Source organism: Aquila chrysaetos, chromosome 15 (assembly GCF_900496995.4).
Source record: "Aquila chrysaetos chrysaetos chromosome 15, bAquChr1.4, whole genome shotgun sequence".
Taxonomy (NCBI): Eukaryota; Metazoa; Chordata; class Aves; order Accipitriformes; family Accipitridae; genus Aquila; species Aquila chrysaetos.
In genome coordinates this window covers 705716-722185 of record NC_044018.1, presented here as the reverse complement: position 1 = coordinate 722185, position 16470 = coordinate 705716, and the positions used below count along the sequence as shown (strand labels likewise).

General features: G+C 39.0%; 1 protein-coding gene across 10 annotated transcripts in view; it reads left to right on the top strand.

Annotated features, from left to right (window-relative positions):
* The window catches only part of DTNB (dystrobrevin beta), a 214767-nt gene continuing 198297 nt past the window's right edge, over positions 1-16470 (top strand). For 2 of the 10 annotated variants that reach the window (XM_030037505.2, XM_030037503.1), the window contains exons 1-2: positions 9-218; positions 935-1013. The gene's annotated coding sequence lies outside the window, so the exon portion shown is untranslated. Of the gene's footprint in view, positions 219-934; positions 1014-16470 lie in introns of all 10 variants that reach the window. The other 8 variants (XM_030037509.1, XM_030037506.2, XM_030037508.1 and 5 more) reach the window with 6 other exon arrangements.

Sequence of the window (16470 nt, the reverse complement as noted above, 5' to 3'; positions counted from 1 at the left end):
GCGCGCCCCTGCGGAGGCGTGCTCGGATTGGCTGGGCGCCGCGAGGCGGCCGGGGACCGTTGGAGCGGGGAGGCTGAGGCGTTTGGCCGCCCGTGCCCGCGGAGCCGCCGCCGCCGGCGGCCGCCGCAGCCCGGAGCCCCCGAAGCCCGGACGGTGCGTCCCGCACCCGGGCAGCCCCGGGACCCCCCCCCTTCCCCCGACCGCCGTCCCCGGGAGAGGTGCGTGCTCGGGCGGGACGGAGGCAGGCGCTGGCGGGGCCGTAGGCGGGCCCGCTGCGAGCTCCGCTGCCGCCCGCGGGGTGGGAGGGTGCGGGGCCTTGTAGGGAGGAGGGTGCCCCTGTCTCCGCCGCTGCCCGGGCAGGGTGCAGGGGCCGGCCGGCCGGCGGGCAGGCCCGGGACGCGCCCCTCCTGCCCGCAAGGTCTCGGCGGTGGCGCCAAGCCGGAGCCCCTCGCCTCAGCCCCGGGAGCTGCGGGCGCGGTGGTGGGGTTTGCCGGGCTCCGGGCCTGGCGCGGGGGAAATGCCGAGCGGAGCGCCCTGCGGGAAGCCTTGGGAGGGAGGAGAGGGTGCGCTGCCGCGTCGGGTGCTCCTAAACGGGCCCCGGATACCTTGGAGAGAGCCTGGCAGGTTTACCTGCCCCGCGCTCCGTCGCCGCTGCTCTCTTTGTGGAGGCTGTTGGCTGGCAGCGGGAACAGTCCTGGCACCCAAGTGGTTTTGGCTGTGTCTTCTTGCTTCATCTTGTAGCAGACAGATGCTCGCATAGACGCAGAATCTGCAGGCTTTGCTTCTTTGTAATTAGCAGGAGACACAATCAGGGCAAAAGTAGCATAATCATAGTTGTAACTGCAAAATGGGGGTGGTGGTGTTATTTTTCTGTGGAAAACCACGTCTTTCTTGGAAAAAAAAAAAATTGGGTTTTTTCCCGCCATCTTTTTAGATTGTCTTTAAACGTTTGAAGAAGGAACTGAGCCCGGGAAAGTGGAAGTTGCCCTGAGAGGCTTCTCAGTGTAATTCAGGTAATGTGATCTGTTGTGACTACCTGTGGTATGGAACTTAAAAACTTGTGTTATGTAACCGATTGCAGTTACCTATTTGTTCACACTCACGTAACTTGCATAGAAATTTTTCATTTATGGCAAACTTCTGGTATGAAGTAGTGATTTCTGCATTTCATGTGAGGTATTGGACATGTAAAAAGTATTCCTGTGTGAGATCAATCCTGTAGTTAAAAAAACCCACACAGTTACATTACTTGTGCAACAGTTCCCTTAGCTGGGGAAGGTGAAGCTGATGGATTTCCTTATGGAGACCTAGGAGACTAGTCAGTTCACATCATGTTTCCATCAACATCATTCCTCTGACCCTTAAATTCTTGCTATGGTTTCATCTGTCCAGGATGCTAATCCAGAGTTGGCTTGCTTAGGTCATTGCCTTGACTGTATTGTCCTATTTAAATCCTCTTTGGGTTTCTGCTTCTTATCATTATCATACATAGGATTCTTGTCTTTATTTTATAGCTGTTTGATGATTTATCCCCAATCTACTGCTGAGGTCTTCTTCAGTAACAAGAAGGGAACTCTCCACTCTGGTGTTTGGGATGCCAGAGTTTGTTGCCTACTTGTTACACGATCTCATGTTTAAGAGGGCACATCCAGCAGACTTCTGTATAAGTGCCTTCTGACACCCCACCTCCCGCCCTACCTTGTTCATTAAAGTTTTTGTTGTGATGAATACAGAAGAGCCATGACAGCATTTAGACTGCTGGCAGGCTGATCAGTGTTGTCTCAAACTCCCTGTTTGTTTGCAGCAGAGAGCTTCTTGTCTTAGGCCGTATGTTACTTAGAATGGTGAATTCCTTTATATGTTGTCTGTGTTGCAGCTAATATATTCAGGCTTCTGGTTTATCACAGAACCTAGAGGTTTCAAAAATAATAATAATAATATAAATTCTAAAAAGTTAAGTGATGGATGCTATGGAAAACTTGGGAAGAAACTGTAATGCAAGAGCAAGGGCTTTTGCAATATCATAAAGTGTTGATAAAAAGACATAATTTTTCCATCAGTTTAATTATATTATGCACTCAGTACCACAGGGTGGCATTAGGAGTGACAACTTACAATTCTTTGTAGCCGTGGTCGTACGTTATCTGTGGTATGTTCTGCAAGCTGACAGGTTTTGAAGAGGGAGAAAAATCAAGTCTTGAAGTTTAAACCAATGTCTTGGAGATTAGTTGGCCCATTAACCAGAGTGCACAGCACATACTCTCTCTGCATACTTCAGAGAGTCTGGCTTCATGTGGCTGGCCCCTCACAAACTTTTGTAGAACCTAAATGATGTATTCAAATGAGGTACTTTTTGCAAATAATTTCCTAGAACTTCTTTTAACAGGTAAGGTAAATAATTCTCTTAGTTCAGACATGGTAGTCTGTAGTATTGACGCTACCGTTGTAGTTACAGAATACATCACCTGATAGAAATGAAGTCAATTTCCCAGCAGGTGTGAAGGATTGGCTTTCAGCATTCCACTCACAGCACAGCCTGATTCTCTCACCGTTATCTATCACTGCTACTTTTTACTTTGTGGTTTCAGGGTTATGTTATCTGGTGATAAGGATTTGAATTCATAATATTTGTATTGAGTTAATATTTCTTCCCCCCCCCTTGAGTACCAGGGAGAAGAAATCATGATTGTATTGTGTATGTTTGGTTTAGTATTTAAACAGGTTTCTACTGATAAACTGTGGCTGAACTTAAATAGTTTCATGGGTCTTTTCCAGCCCTGTGGCCTTTCAAGGGCTACTAGAAGGAATGAAAGTATTTTAACCTCTCAGCTGTGCTTAAGTAATACAGATTTATAAAAATACTTATACCACTGAAGACTTTTAGGCAACCTAAATCTGGAAGAAATGGTAGGAGACCTTATAATGTGATATCTGTTGTGGAATTTTATTTGGCCAGTTGTATCTCTTTGGAAAGGAATGCAATTATGACAGCAATCTCTTTAAAAGATTGGTTGCATTATGTGTGTATTATAGCTACAAAACACTTAAAATCGTAATAACTCTACTGTAAGCTGTTACGACTAGTGTGAGGTATTTTTTAGTCTTTATCAGTCTTGCTGCTTTCATGTGCAGCTTTTTAACTTCATTTAAGTGGTGGAGGAGTGAAGAGGGTATTTTGCTGTAAAGCAAACAGTGAGGGAGCCTAGTCCCTAACTTAAATTTTTTTTAAAAACAGGAAAAGTGACGAAGGTGAGGGATAAAAGCTCTTAGTTTTACAGAAGACAATGGCAACCGTGATCAACTAGTTTTACATTTGGCTTATTTTGTTTTTCCTTTCTTAAAGAAAAAACTTCATTTGTGTCCATAGTTGGTCAGATATTTGGAATGTTGTTGGGTCACAGGTGATTAGAAAAGAAGCTGACAGAGTTCTGCATGTGTTACAGCTGCGTATGTGGGAACAGCAATAGAAGACCATGCAGAGCTGAATGTTAAGGACTGAATATTCTAAAAGGCATTTTTTGAATATAGTCTGCAAAGGGAAGTTAGATAGGAGGCAGGGAAGGGAGGAAGTTTCCAGCTCTACTATAATGTATTCTGTGTTACTGCTTGTAGGTCAGTTTTTTATAACAGCAGAACAGACTTTGAGAAGAAACTTATGGCAACAGTAAACATTAAGAAAATTTGATTAGGTAGTAGTATCAGTTAACTTGCTATATGATTGTGATCCTGCAGGTTGTACAGCAGAGCAGACAGCAAATTATTTGGAAGTAGGTGTGCTGTGAAGTATGCACATTAAAGTGTTTCTTGCCCTGGTTTCCTAGTGGATGCAACCAAAATATGGTTTGGTTTGGGGTTTTTGTTTTTTTTTTTTTTTTTTTTTTTTTTGGTTTTTTTTTTTTTTTTTTTTATTACCTAGCAATACGGGCAAGCCTGCAAGTCTTGAGAGGCTTAACTAGGATTGCACAGTGGAGCAACCTAGCTGTGTGGGCATGGCAGAGTTACACCTAGGGAGAGAGGTGCTTTGGGGACAGGCAGAATGCCACATAAAAAGCACAACAGTATTCTTTGTGTTTGTTTATGTATATTAAATTTCTTTTGCAGTGCTTATGGAATCTTATCTTTTAATTATTTTGAGTTACTCTTTTTTAATAGACTGGTCACATCAAAGTAAATACTAAGGCAGTAGGGAGGCAATGGTGGTTTTGACAACTAGTTTGGGTGCAGCCAGATTTTTGAAGAAGGTATTGCACATTTCTGGCAGCTCAGACAAAATTAAGGTTACCTGGGACTATATATGTGTTCGCTTTCCCATTGACTGTGCCAAATGGCAGATATACTTTTAAATTTAATGTAAATTCCTTATTCTGTACTCTTATACCATTTTAAGAACGTCTAACACTTCTCAAAAAATATAACTTTGTAGACTTGTGAAGTCAGTGAGGATGTTTTTACATTTTAAATTAATGTAGGAGATAAAATTATCATTGTGTGAATAATTAAGCTTGGGTAAGCTTTCTTTCCTAATTCAATTGTGATAGTAGTTCATGTTTCCAGGTGTTTGTCACTACCCCTTTGACTGGAATTTACCATTTCTACAGGTGTGCCAAAGGAGCAGTTTCTGTGAGCTTTTTCTGATGGGCTAAAACTTTTAATCTAAGGTGATTACATCTGAAGTGAGGTGGGAAGGGAAGATCTTGCTTGGATTACTATTGATTGGTGAAGATAGTAGCAGGTGATAGAGAACTAGAGGTGATGGCAGGTACTGAAAATGGTATTATCTTCTACTGATGTGGATGGATTGGGAAGAGAATAGTGATTATGCTTCATACTGTCATCTGCCAGCCCGAGATCAGGGTTTGTCTGCATTCTGTCAGTCTTCACTTATGTATGTTATCCTGCTGGTGGTGCATTCCTTACTCTGTTGATGCTCAGTCTGTTAATCTAGGTTAATAGAGAACAGGGCAAAAATGTAACTCAAAACATTTCCTAATAAATATTTCATTTTGGTGAAGAGGCAATTTTAGAATTCTCTCTTGTGGTCTAGTAAGCAGTTCTGAGAACCTGCAGAATAAAATGGCTAGAAAGGGTTTTGTAAGATTCACACTGGAAAATCTGGGAAGCACAGATTGCACAGAAATCCCCTCCAGTGTTATAAAGAAGATGAGTCTTCCCTTCCTCAGAGGAAGAGGTAAGCTATTAATTAGGATATTTCCAACTTCTTACTCCTTGAAAATCATGGTGTAATGTTTCATTTATCTAACATTAACACTGATTTATTTTAAGGAAACAACTTTAACTGCTAAATTTGCTTTTGTTTGCAGGCTCGTGGTAAATGTTATGTATAGACATTACTTTTAACTTCAGCCTTAAAATCAACAGGGCAAGTTGTAAAAACCCACTTCTGTTCCTCAGGCTTTTGGGCAATGAAGAAAAATAAGAGTTTGTGATGGCTCTGCAGTTATTCAAGAAAAGGATTTTTGTATTCTAAACACTTTGTGTCCTGACTTCTATGCATCCTCTCTTTAGTTTGCTGGAAGACAAATCTGGCTGTGCAATATGTGTTTAAACACACAGTGTTGTCCTTAATAGCTTGCAGTTTTCCTGTTCTCCATGCTTGACAATTTCCTGTTTACTAAAAATGAATATATATTGCTATGTACCTAAAGTAATACCCTGTAGCATTCTTTTAACGCTTTCTTTGTTTTTGTGACTTAAACTTCACAAGAAGTAGGCTACTAACGTACAGTGCCTACCGTCGGTCTCACCAACCCGTCTATAGTCTTGCACCTGACCTGTAAATTCTTTAGCGCAGGGATTTTCTTCTGTTCTAGGCATTGAACAGTTATATATGTGAACTGAAATCCTGTTGTGTTACAGTAATTCAGATGGTTTGAAACTCTACCTGGATTTGAATTTTTTCTGTTTTGTCTTGAGGTAATCTGGAGCTTCTTTTTAAAATAGTGTTAAAAGCTTTTAAAGGTTTTGAAAGAAACCCATGATTAAATATTGTTACTTGTTCCATCTTTGTTTCTAGTAAAATCTTCATCAGTTTCTTACTAGGTGGGAAGATAAGATTGCTGGTCTCATACTGGGGCTTAGACCAATGCTGTGGTTGTTTTCTGTAACAGAAAATTAAAGCAATAAGGACTGGCTGAGGATGTGTTGCTACATGCAATGTCCTGTACGAACAAAACAGATGGCATTTTATGTCTTGAAAAAAATCTTACAGTTTAAACAGAAGTGGCATGGCATGGAGTAGGGAAATGTTTAGTTCACAGTACTAAATTTTATTTCCTAAACTACTTGATTGCCCATTCATTTTCAAGAAAGTTTACTGTACAATATGTGCATGTTTTTGCAAAATCTTCTTTAAGAGTAGCTTTTGATCCACTGTATTTATTTAAAAAAAAAAAAAAGAAAAAAGGAACCAGGACTTGTATAGAATTTCACAGCAAAGTTATAATCCATTCTCTTGGTCTTAGTCTAGTGTTTTTTTTTCACTTACTCCCTTCTAGACTGAAGTTAGTTTTGATTTGTAAAGATCTTATGCAAGCATTTGAGTCCAATAGTTGTAAGCAAGCTTTATCTTAAAAATCTGAGGGTGATCCAGACCTTTAACTTTTTAGGAAACTGTGCAACTCGAAGATGCGTATTATTTCTCAAAGATGCTCTGTTACTCCTGTTGCTTTAGATGCAGAAGTAAAATTTTAAAGTATTTTTAATACTTTAGTGCACAATTGCTTATGCTTCAATTACTTATCCCATACAGTGATGGGACCAGAGTTTGAAATTTTAAGTTGAACGAGGAGAATTGTCAGAAATGGTTAAAATAGACATTAAAAGAAGATGTTGCCAGTCTAATTCCACAAGTATAAAAGGTTTATCTTTTGTCTTTCTGGGTTTTGGTCTAAGTGTGTTGGATGTGCCCCCCTGAAATAAATTCTAGATTGATTTCTTTTTCCTAGTAAGAGACACAGGGCAATGAAGGAATACTTTTAATCAATTACATATATTAATGTTTGACTGTTGATAAAAGGGAGATCGGAATATGAACCAAGAGAGGATGAAGAACAAAGAAATTAGTAAGACAGCATCAAGTATTTTGGACAGACAGAGGGAGATGAGGGAATGAAATCAATCTTTGTGGGGTTTTTGTTCAAATTCTTAGTAAAGAAAAAGTAAAAATACTTCAGCATCTTTTTACTGAAATCCGTCTAAGATGAATAAATGTAAGCGCCTTTATCTTAAATAAATTTATTTTTACACTTTAACAAAGCATTTATGAACATTTAGAAATGATTTAAAATTAGTCAAATCAAATGACAGTTGAAGCCATACAAGTTTAGAAGCCTAAAACAAGTGACTGAAGTGCTAAACCAGATGCGACAGCAATAACTTTTTCTGCAAGTGCAGGTATGCCCTGAATTTTTATTCAGTATCTTCATCTCAATGACAGGTTCATTCAGATTTTAAAAGTGAATAGACTGACATGGCAGGAAAGCTTTTCTTTAAACCACATGTGAAGATGTGTTCTTTCTAATCAGAAAATTGGCAGAAAGTTACTAAACTTCCTTCACTGTGTATCGAGTACGTTTAAGATCAACATATGCCCCAAACTGGTATTCTGAATTTTTTTTTTAATCACAAGTTATTTCTGAACATAAATAGGTATAAGCACAATTTTACCCTCACACAGCAATGGAAGTCGTCTTATCAGTGATATCAACTATTATTTCTGCTAGTAAAATGCAACATCAAGAATCTGAGCAAACTCAAATTTAATAATTCATAAATTAACTTGTATTTCTGTGTTCTTCTGTTTAGCTGATGAGGCTGCATTTCAATGCAAACCAATGCCTGGAAATGGTTATCACTTCATAATGATCAGAATTTCCTTTGGAGTCTATCTTAAAGGTGGAAATACAAAATAAAATTGACTTTAAAGCAAAAAAAAAAAAATCTGTCTAGCTAATTAACTGATTTAGTGTCTAAATTAGAATAATCAAAAAGCAGTGAGGAAGCACCTGAAATTGCAGATGTGGAACCCAAATAACAAAGTTTAATTTTATAGTCCCTAAGGTAGTAGGAAGTCAATATAATAGCAGTTAGGGAAGAATAGAAGTGTGACTTCTTAGGTGGTGGCTATAGTTAGTGCTAGAATATAAAGGCTGCTGTATTAGCTGAGATTAATTACATGGTATGTCTCCCTCCCTTTGATTTGAAAAGGAAAAGCTGCTTATTTAGGCCGTTACCTACAGCTGATGAGCTCCAAGAAGAGCGAAACCTTTTAAGATAGGTCCTGTAGTATTGGCCTAACAATCTTCAGAGTGGCTTGCTTGCGTTCATGTTTGTGCTTAAGCTACAAGTGTGATCAAGAACCACAGAAATGTGTGGTCTAGAGTCATCAGTGGCTGAACCTGTTATAGCAAGTCAAGGCGAAAACAGTCGTTAGGTTTTACTTTTTATTTATATTGTTGGCTTTTATCCAGCCAGGTGTACATATATAATGTATGCATGTGTTGTGGGTGTGGGAGAGAGCTTTTAAAGGTAAGGAAAAGGGAGAACTGTGAAATAGAAGAATGGAATATAAACAGGAAAAGAAAAAAAACCCCACAAGATAAATAAGAAAAATGTTTGAGTTTATGGTGCTATTGAAGATATTTTAGATGATGACTGACTGTAGAATTCTCCACGCTTATTGGTATGGAATTTGTAAATCAGCTTTTTTCTTCTGTCATAGACGTTACTCATGAAGCGATCAGTGTTATTGTAGCTACTGAGAGAGGGAGAAGGTGAATGGATAAAGGGAAATGGTAAACTTTTTGAAGGTTTGCATCAAACATACTCAGCTGTAGTTTTGTAAGGTACTATTATCTTACACAATTTTTGTGCTTTAAGGTGAACATTACTTTGCAACAAGTATATGCAAATAACTGTTAGCATTTAATGATTTTTTTCTAATATTATTTAATAATAATTAAACTATGTTTCTTTAGTGAATATTTTACTGCAGTGCAGATAATTCTCTGCTGATTCTCAACATTGCGAATTTAAATAATAGGCATCTTGAACTAAAATCTCCCATGGAACTTGAAATTAGTCTTCCCATTACAGTAAAAAAAAAAAAAAAGAAATCCTTTTTTATATATGTTTATAGACATACAGATATATACACAGACATATGGATATATACACACACTTATGTGTAAGTAAAAATAAATTTTCATTATAATATTAGAGTGTCTTGGTAATTTTCACCCGCCTCAGCCTCTAATCTGAATACTTAGAAAAGCAAGTTGAGCACATGCATTATGACTGAAGTAGTTGAAATTGGAGCAGGTTGTGGCTTACTTTCGGTATCTCTGCCGTTAAATCAGCAAACACAATCAGCTTGGTGTCAGGTGCTGGCTGCAGCAGTAACTTCAACTCTTAAACTTTCATTTTTGATTTCAGCTTGAGCATACTTGACTGTTAAGACTTCTAGACTGCAGTCAGTATTGGTACCTATCCTGACTTCTCTGGCACATAAAAGATAAACTCTTTGCCAATACTGGGTTCATCTTACTGATTTCAGATTTTCTTTCTTAAACAAAGTTGCTGCCTCTTGACATGAAGCAGAACCATATTCTGTGGAACAAGCACCATTATGACTTTAAATTCAAGCACTGTTCTGTCACTCTGGGGAGGAAATTCAGTGTTTCACTGAGTCAGACTTGAGCAGAGCACTTGTGCACTCTCTTGCCAAGTTTTCTGTACTTCCACCTTAAGTGGTGACTGTAAATTTAGCCTGTGCTGTCAGAGCAAGAACTGATGAGAAGACCAAAACCTGTGGAACTAAGTTTTACTTCCAGTTCTCCATGCTTATCAGAATCCTTGAAGGAAAAAATGCAGTATGTTGAACCTACTCTTGGTCCTATCCTTAAGTGAACCAAGAGCTGTCGTAATGCAAGTGTCCTTTCTGGCTTGCCAAAGGTTACAGAAAGCTTTCTGAGGAAGAAATACCAATGGAAATCATCCAGGACAGACCATGTAGACTCACTGGCACAGCACCATGACTGGAAGCCGAGTAAGTTACTTGATGATACTGCGTTTGCTAGAATAGCAAAACAGGGTGTTCATCAAGAAACACTTGTGTGTGTGAAATTCACATCTTTATCAGATTTTAGGTTTTCCTCTCTAAAAAGACTGGTGGCAATACAGATGGTTTGTGTCCAGGCATATTTCTTTAAGCACTGGAGGTACCAGCCTTTGGTTGAATTGTGTGTTATTAAAGCTGAAGAAATTAATTTCCAGTGTTATACTTCAGTTATTTATATGTACACCAATTCTATACTTTTTGAAAATCTGCTAGTCTTACTTAGCACTTGAAGCAATGTCTAGACCTCTGATTTTTCTTTCAATTCAGTTGTGAGTACAGTATTTACTTTGACAATGACTTCTATGTCTTTTTAGCAGCAAGAGAGAAAACAGGTTTGTTTTATATCACACAATATAGATTTCTAATTTGAAAAACACTGGAGTGGGGAAATGGGAAGCAAAACAAAAACAGATGAACACATCTTGTTGCTAGGAATGCCTTGGTATAGGGTAGAGGTAAGAAAAACATACCTTTCTACTCTAAGAGCAAGGTTATGTTTGGGGGTAGAAGGCAAATATAGCTAAAGAGTCAGAGATTAATTCCTTGTAGGCACCATCCCCAGGTTACACTGTTGTACACTGTTGTTTGACAGTGACAATCATGAATGATAACTGACCAGAGGGTGAACAGTGAGGTGTCTGCTGAAGGAAATCACATTAAAAATGCAAGCCAATTATTAAGATGTTTAGAAGGACTCTGTTAGCAACTGACTTTCATCTCCTCTTTTATTGTCCACTGTAGAGGCATGTGAAGTTATGCAAATAAAGGGGTGAGAGAGGGGAGGGGATAAACAGGCAGTCCTAGGTTTGTGTGTCTGCTCCTACGCTCTGAACTGTCCCTCAGGATTAGTATCCCGATGCTTTAGTATAGTTCTGTGAAAGCTTCAGACCAATGCTTAGTCATGGTCCAAAAAAAAAAAAAAACCAACTTAATAAATGTTCTTAAAAATATTCTTAATGTTCTATTAAGAATATTAAGAGCCTTTTAAAAAAGAAGACAATGTTGTTACTCCTGCTGTATAAAGCAGTGGTGTGCCTGCCTATTGAATACTCTGTTCTGTTTCTCTTTCATCTCTGAAAGCAGATGATGGAATAAGAAAACGGATGGTAGATGATGATAAAGATCAATCATAAGTCTGAGTGATTTCTATGCGAGAAACAGCTAATCTCCAGATTCTTCTGCCTAGAAAAGAGATGATGTCTGAGGATTGTTTGTGTCTTGTCTCATACAGAAATGGGTGGAGGCAGGAGGAAGCATAAAATGGAACTAACCAGTCATGAGTCTAAAAGAAGCAGAAAGATGATGAGGAACCATACTTTTGGTTTGACACAGTGTGCTCATTCTTATGTTTCTATTTAAAATAAACAAACAGAAACCACACCCCTGCAAATTTCCAAGAGTGCAGAATGGAATTTTACAGGTTTCTTGTCATACAGAAGAACCATGGAGAAGACAGAACTTGGTACTACAATTTTAACCCTGGCCTTTAAAGCAAAATCCAGCCTTTTCGGAATAATTAAAGCATAACATCTCTGAACCTAATTAGAAATATAGATTTTTCTGTGAAATTCAGAGGTTTTTGATTTCTAGCTTTATACAAATAGCAAGAAGTATTGTCTGGATCTCAAAGTGCTTGGCTTCCAAGAAGTTGAAGTATCTCTGCTGGCAAGTGAGGCTTCTTTTTGCTGCAAGGACCTTTTAGGGAACCTTGCTTTTCTGTGTAATTATTCTGAGGTTCAATGGTGATTTAGAGCGGGGGAAGGAAGAAAGTGGATTCTTTAATTAAACACTACTAATCCCAAGTCCTGGTATCTTAATGCATAGGCTCTTTCGATGAACTTTACCTTTGAGGTGTTCAAAGGGTATATGGCAGGAAGCGTAAGGGAAGAAGTAAGAAATCATTAGGCCTAGTCCACAGAAAACAATTGTACTGTCTAGCATTAGAAAGTCTGACTGGATGGAGGTCGGGCATTTTGTACTATGGCCAAAACCACAGAAAGCTGTCTGGCATTTTTGGTATTTGTGTATGCAGTTTAAGACCATGCTTAAAGAAACACTGAAGTTAGGATTTAACATTTCCCTTTCAGTCTTGGCCATTTCCCTTCAAACGCATGTACAGTGTTTACTGTTGTTTTTATAGAAGTCTGATTAATACTTAGGGCAGTTTTATGTTAAAACTCCCTCCTAATTTCATCTTCTGAATACATAATGACTCCTGCATGCATTCTTCATCTGCAAGTTCTAATGTTTGTAGGCATTTGCACCTTCAGGTAGCATATAGCTACATGTACCGAAAGCTACAGGAAAATGAAATGCATTTTATTACTCTACTTCATGGATAGAGGAAAACTTAAATTCACAGTTACTTTATTTTGGAAAAGCTGGGTTTTTTTTCCTGCTGTCTGTAGCAATTTTGATCCTTACCTCTCATCTTTCAGTTTGTCCCAGTCAAATAACGTTCTGTGTGTTCTGTGTTGCTGCTCATGGCCACTCCAGTCATTCCTGTGCAAAGCCATGATCCCCTATTCATCTTTACTTCTCACCTCCTTGTTCAGCCTGATGTGGTTTTCCATCCTCGGCTTTTCCTAGTAACATGCGCATTAATTGCTTTAGTCACCCCTCTTTGTTTGACCTTTCCTTGGCTGCTCAGCTTTCTTCATATGCGTGTGCTGATTCGGACTCACAAGAGCGCAAAGTGTATTTGGTACAAGGAATGACAAAATAAGCTGAGATCCCTCAATGTGGAAGAGAGGCAGCTGGGGAGGAGATGTTGGAGAGCTATAAAATCATGAATGTTGTGGAGATTATGGGCAGTAAAGGGACAAACACACAAGCTTGTGGCAGAAGGGGCTGTTGATGATTACTCAAGACAGAGAATCACTTTGGCTTGGGAAGTCTTGGCACTGCAAACTTTGGGAACTTGAAACGAAGTTCTTGGGAAGTTTTTCTGTATGCTTGCCCCATTCTTGTATTCTTCCTTGTGCATCTGCTTTGGGTTCCTTTTGGAGACATGGTGCTGTGTTGGCAGGCTGGATTTGGCCCAGTAGCATGCAGTTATTATTTTAGTAGAACTCTGCAATAAAATAATTAAGGCTTTTAAGCATGACCAAGCATGTTTCTTTTCTAAATCCCTCTTTAGCATTTCATCTGATTTCTTTTTATGACTCAAGTGCAACAAACTAGGTCTGGGTCACTGTTACAGAAATATTCAGGTCCAAAGCTGACGTTTTGTGAATGTAGAAGAACTTTTGTCTATTGACGGTGTAAAGTATTGACAGTTTTAGATGCATGTTGCTGCTGTCCTTTTTGTAGCAATATAGTGCCTGGTTACTGCAGGCATGGACCTGGGACTTCTTCAGCATAGAGTGATCATATAGCGTATGCTGTATAGTTAGCACATTCTAAAATGGTAGCATATGCTAAAGAGCACAAAAATACAGTACTGTTCTCTAAGATAGGCATTGGTCTATGTATACTGCTTATCCCAAGCATTGCTGATCTTTCAGGGGTTTGAAGAATGATGAAATAGATAACAAGTGTTTACAAGCAGCTCATCACAAAATGTGAAGGACAAAACTGGATGAAAAAAACCCTCATAAGTACCTGTTTAAACATGTAGTGTGATACTGGAGAATCCCCAATGCATTCACATTGTCCTCTGTTGGTACATAAATATATTTGAGCATTATTTCTCCACATATGTCCATTGTAAGGTGAGCATCCATCTTGAGAATTTTTTTCTGCCTTGTCATTTCAATCCATGCATGTTTCTTGGCACTTTTCTCATGCATTGTGCCACAAATGTTAAAAAAACAAACAAAAAAAACCCCACCAAACAAAAAAACCCACCACAACGCACAACCAGCCAAATGAAAATAAAACCACCAAAAAAATCCCACCAAAAAAACAAACCAAACGCCCCCACCCCCTTCAAACAAACAAAACCAACCAGACCAAAAAACAATGCAGAACAAACTGCAGTTTACCTTTCTTGTTTTCTGATGTTGAGCACTGTAATTTGCATCCTTAGCATAATTGCAGTTATTCTGGTTTTAGTTCATTCCTGTTTTGACCTTGAGATAGGTTTGAAGTGCAAAGGTGAATAAAGACTTTCCATTTTTCTCCTTCCCAGCTTTGTCAGTAAGGGATCCTGCTGTATCTGATTATTTAGGCTCTAAAAACAGGTTTGTCAGTTATTCTAATAGATCTTATATGACTAATGTAATTTCCACAACTTTTCCAAATACCTGCCGGCTTGTCTCTTCTTTCTCCACTCTATTTGTTTTTAGAATGTGTAACGCTCTGGCCCAGAAAGATCATTTCCTAGACGTTTGCCCCCTCACAGATAATAGCAGGAAAGAATCAGCAAGGAGAGCTTGTGAATCTAAATAGTAACATTTGATTTATTTTTTTTTCTTTTGGGCAGCAGGTACAGGATTGTTGAGCTGTTCATCTAATGAAAATTTCAAATCTTTTGCTCCCTTCAAGAAAGGCAACAGACTTGGAGGAGGGCCTGAGGTAGCATTCCTTAGGACATGATTTTCCTGAGACCATACCTGAAAAATCTGTAGAAGATAATTCCCGAGCTATGGGTTGATCAGGCTTTGTTGATGTGTCCCTGCAGCACCTCATAATCATGGAGAGACCAGTTTACTTACACAGATCTCATTTCAAGGACATTGCTGAACAGATAATTCACTCATTTGCTTTGCAGAGAACATGAAAGGTAATGCTAGCTCCTTTAAAATTTTAAAAGTGTATATCTTGGTCAATCTAACCTATTTAGCTATGAATTATGTATGGTAGTGTTCTATGACCGTGGTCCATGCAGGTTGAATGACCTCTTAAGAAAGACTCAAATCCTGACACTTGCAAGGCCGTAAAGTGTCTGTAGGGAAAGAGATTGATGTCATGGTAATATTGTGACTTTAAACATACATGTTACCAGAGAGCAGCAAAATTAATTGCAGCCCTTAATATACAGTATTAGTCTCATACCCTGCTTCATCTCTGCCTTTAGTCCTTTCCTCAGCCCCGGCTGTGCTACTTGCACAGCCTCTCCAGTAGTGGTGGCGAATGGGACCGTCTGGCGTTGCCGTATGCTTTTTCTTGCTGGTTGGTAGCACGTCTCTGCCTTCTGTGAAAGCACGGTAGGAGGCCTCTCTCGTGGGTTTAGCTGGAATCCATGGGCTCTGGTAGGTAATCACTAGGAGAAATGACAGTTACGGTATCTCTAGTATCACTTTATCTTGCGGCTCTGATGCGAGGCAAGTTTCCCAGGGACTGGTTCCAGCTTTGCAGAAAAATGAGATTGGCTTGGAAGCAGGGGCTTAAGAAGGTGGAATGAGGGACACATGCACCCAAAGCCCAAGGACAAGAAGTTCTAATATTATCATTAATATTTTTTTGGTGTTACAGAAGATTCAAGTGGTATTGCCCCTTATGTCTTGATAAAATAGTCTCTACTAAAAACAATTTAAAAGATCAAATAAGTAATCTACCCCTTGGAGTCCATCTGTTGTGGAATTTAGACAGGCGCTAGCACTTGAAATAAAGCTAATTACTGGTACAGTAACTGGCATTCTTCAAGATGATGTACATGTTTTATGTGAGGAGGAAATAAAGAGAATAGTAGTTAGTTCCAAAAACTCCTAACCTTGGGGCAGCGTATGAGGATAGCTGGAACTTGTGGGTGAACCAAATGAATCGCACAGGCAAAGTTTCCCAGTTCCCAGCTCTCTGAACGCCTGCTTCAGTCTACACTGAAGTACAGCTTGAGATAATGCATTGTGAAGAACCTTGGCTGAGAAGATAAGTCACTCCGTTTGCATGTATTTATTTAAATTAATAAATTAACTTATTTTAGGAAGCTGGAAAAAAAGAAACTTTTACATATCTGCAAAAAATGCCATTGAGGTTTTTCCTTTTAAGAAAAAATAAAATACAGAAGCATGTTGGTTCCGAGTCTATGGTTTTCTGAAGTAGGAAAAAATAAGCAAATAAAGTATATCTGCAGATTCCTTAATACCACCATACGCTTATTTTCCTTTTATGAACAGTGAAGAAAAAAGGTTTTGGTGGCTTTCAAGATGAATGTGTTGTGAGATCTTCACTAGAGAATAATTAACAGGCAATGGACAACTGCTGAGGGAAACTGTTAATCAGAGAGTGTATATTAAGTGCCAAGACATGACTTTCTTTTCCTTGGTTGACATTTAAGCCTAATGAAATCTGTCCTGCCATGTTGCATGAGGGTGAGCTGACTAACTCCCTTAGAGTTAGATCCTGGTGTAATTGTAGAATAATTGTTTGGTATTTTTGCTGCTTTTTTT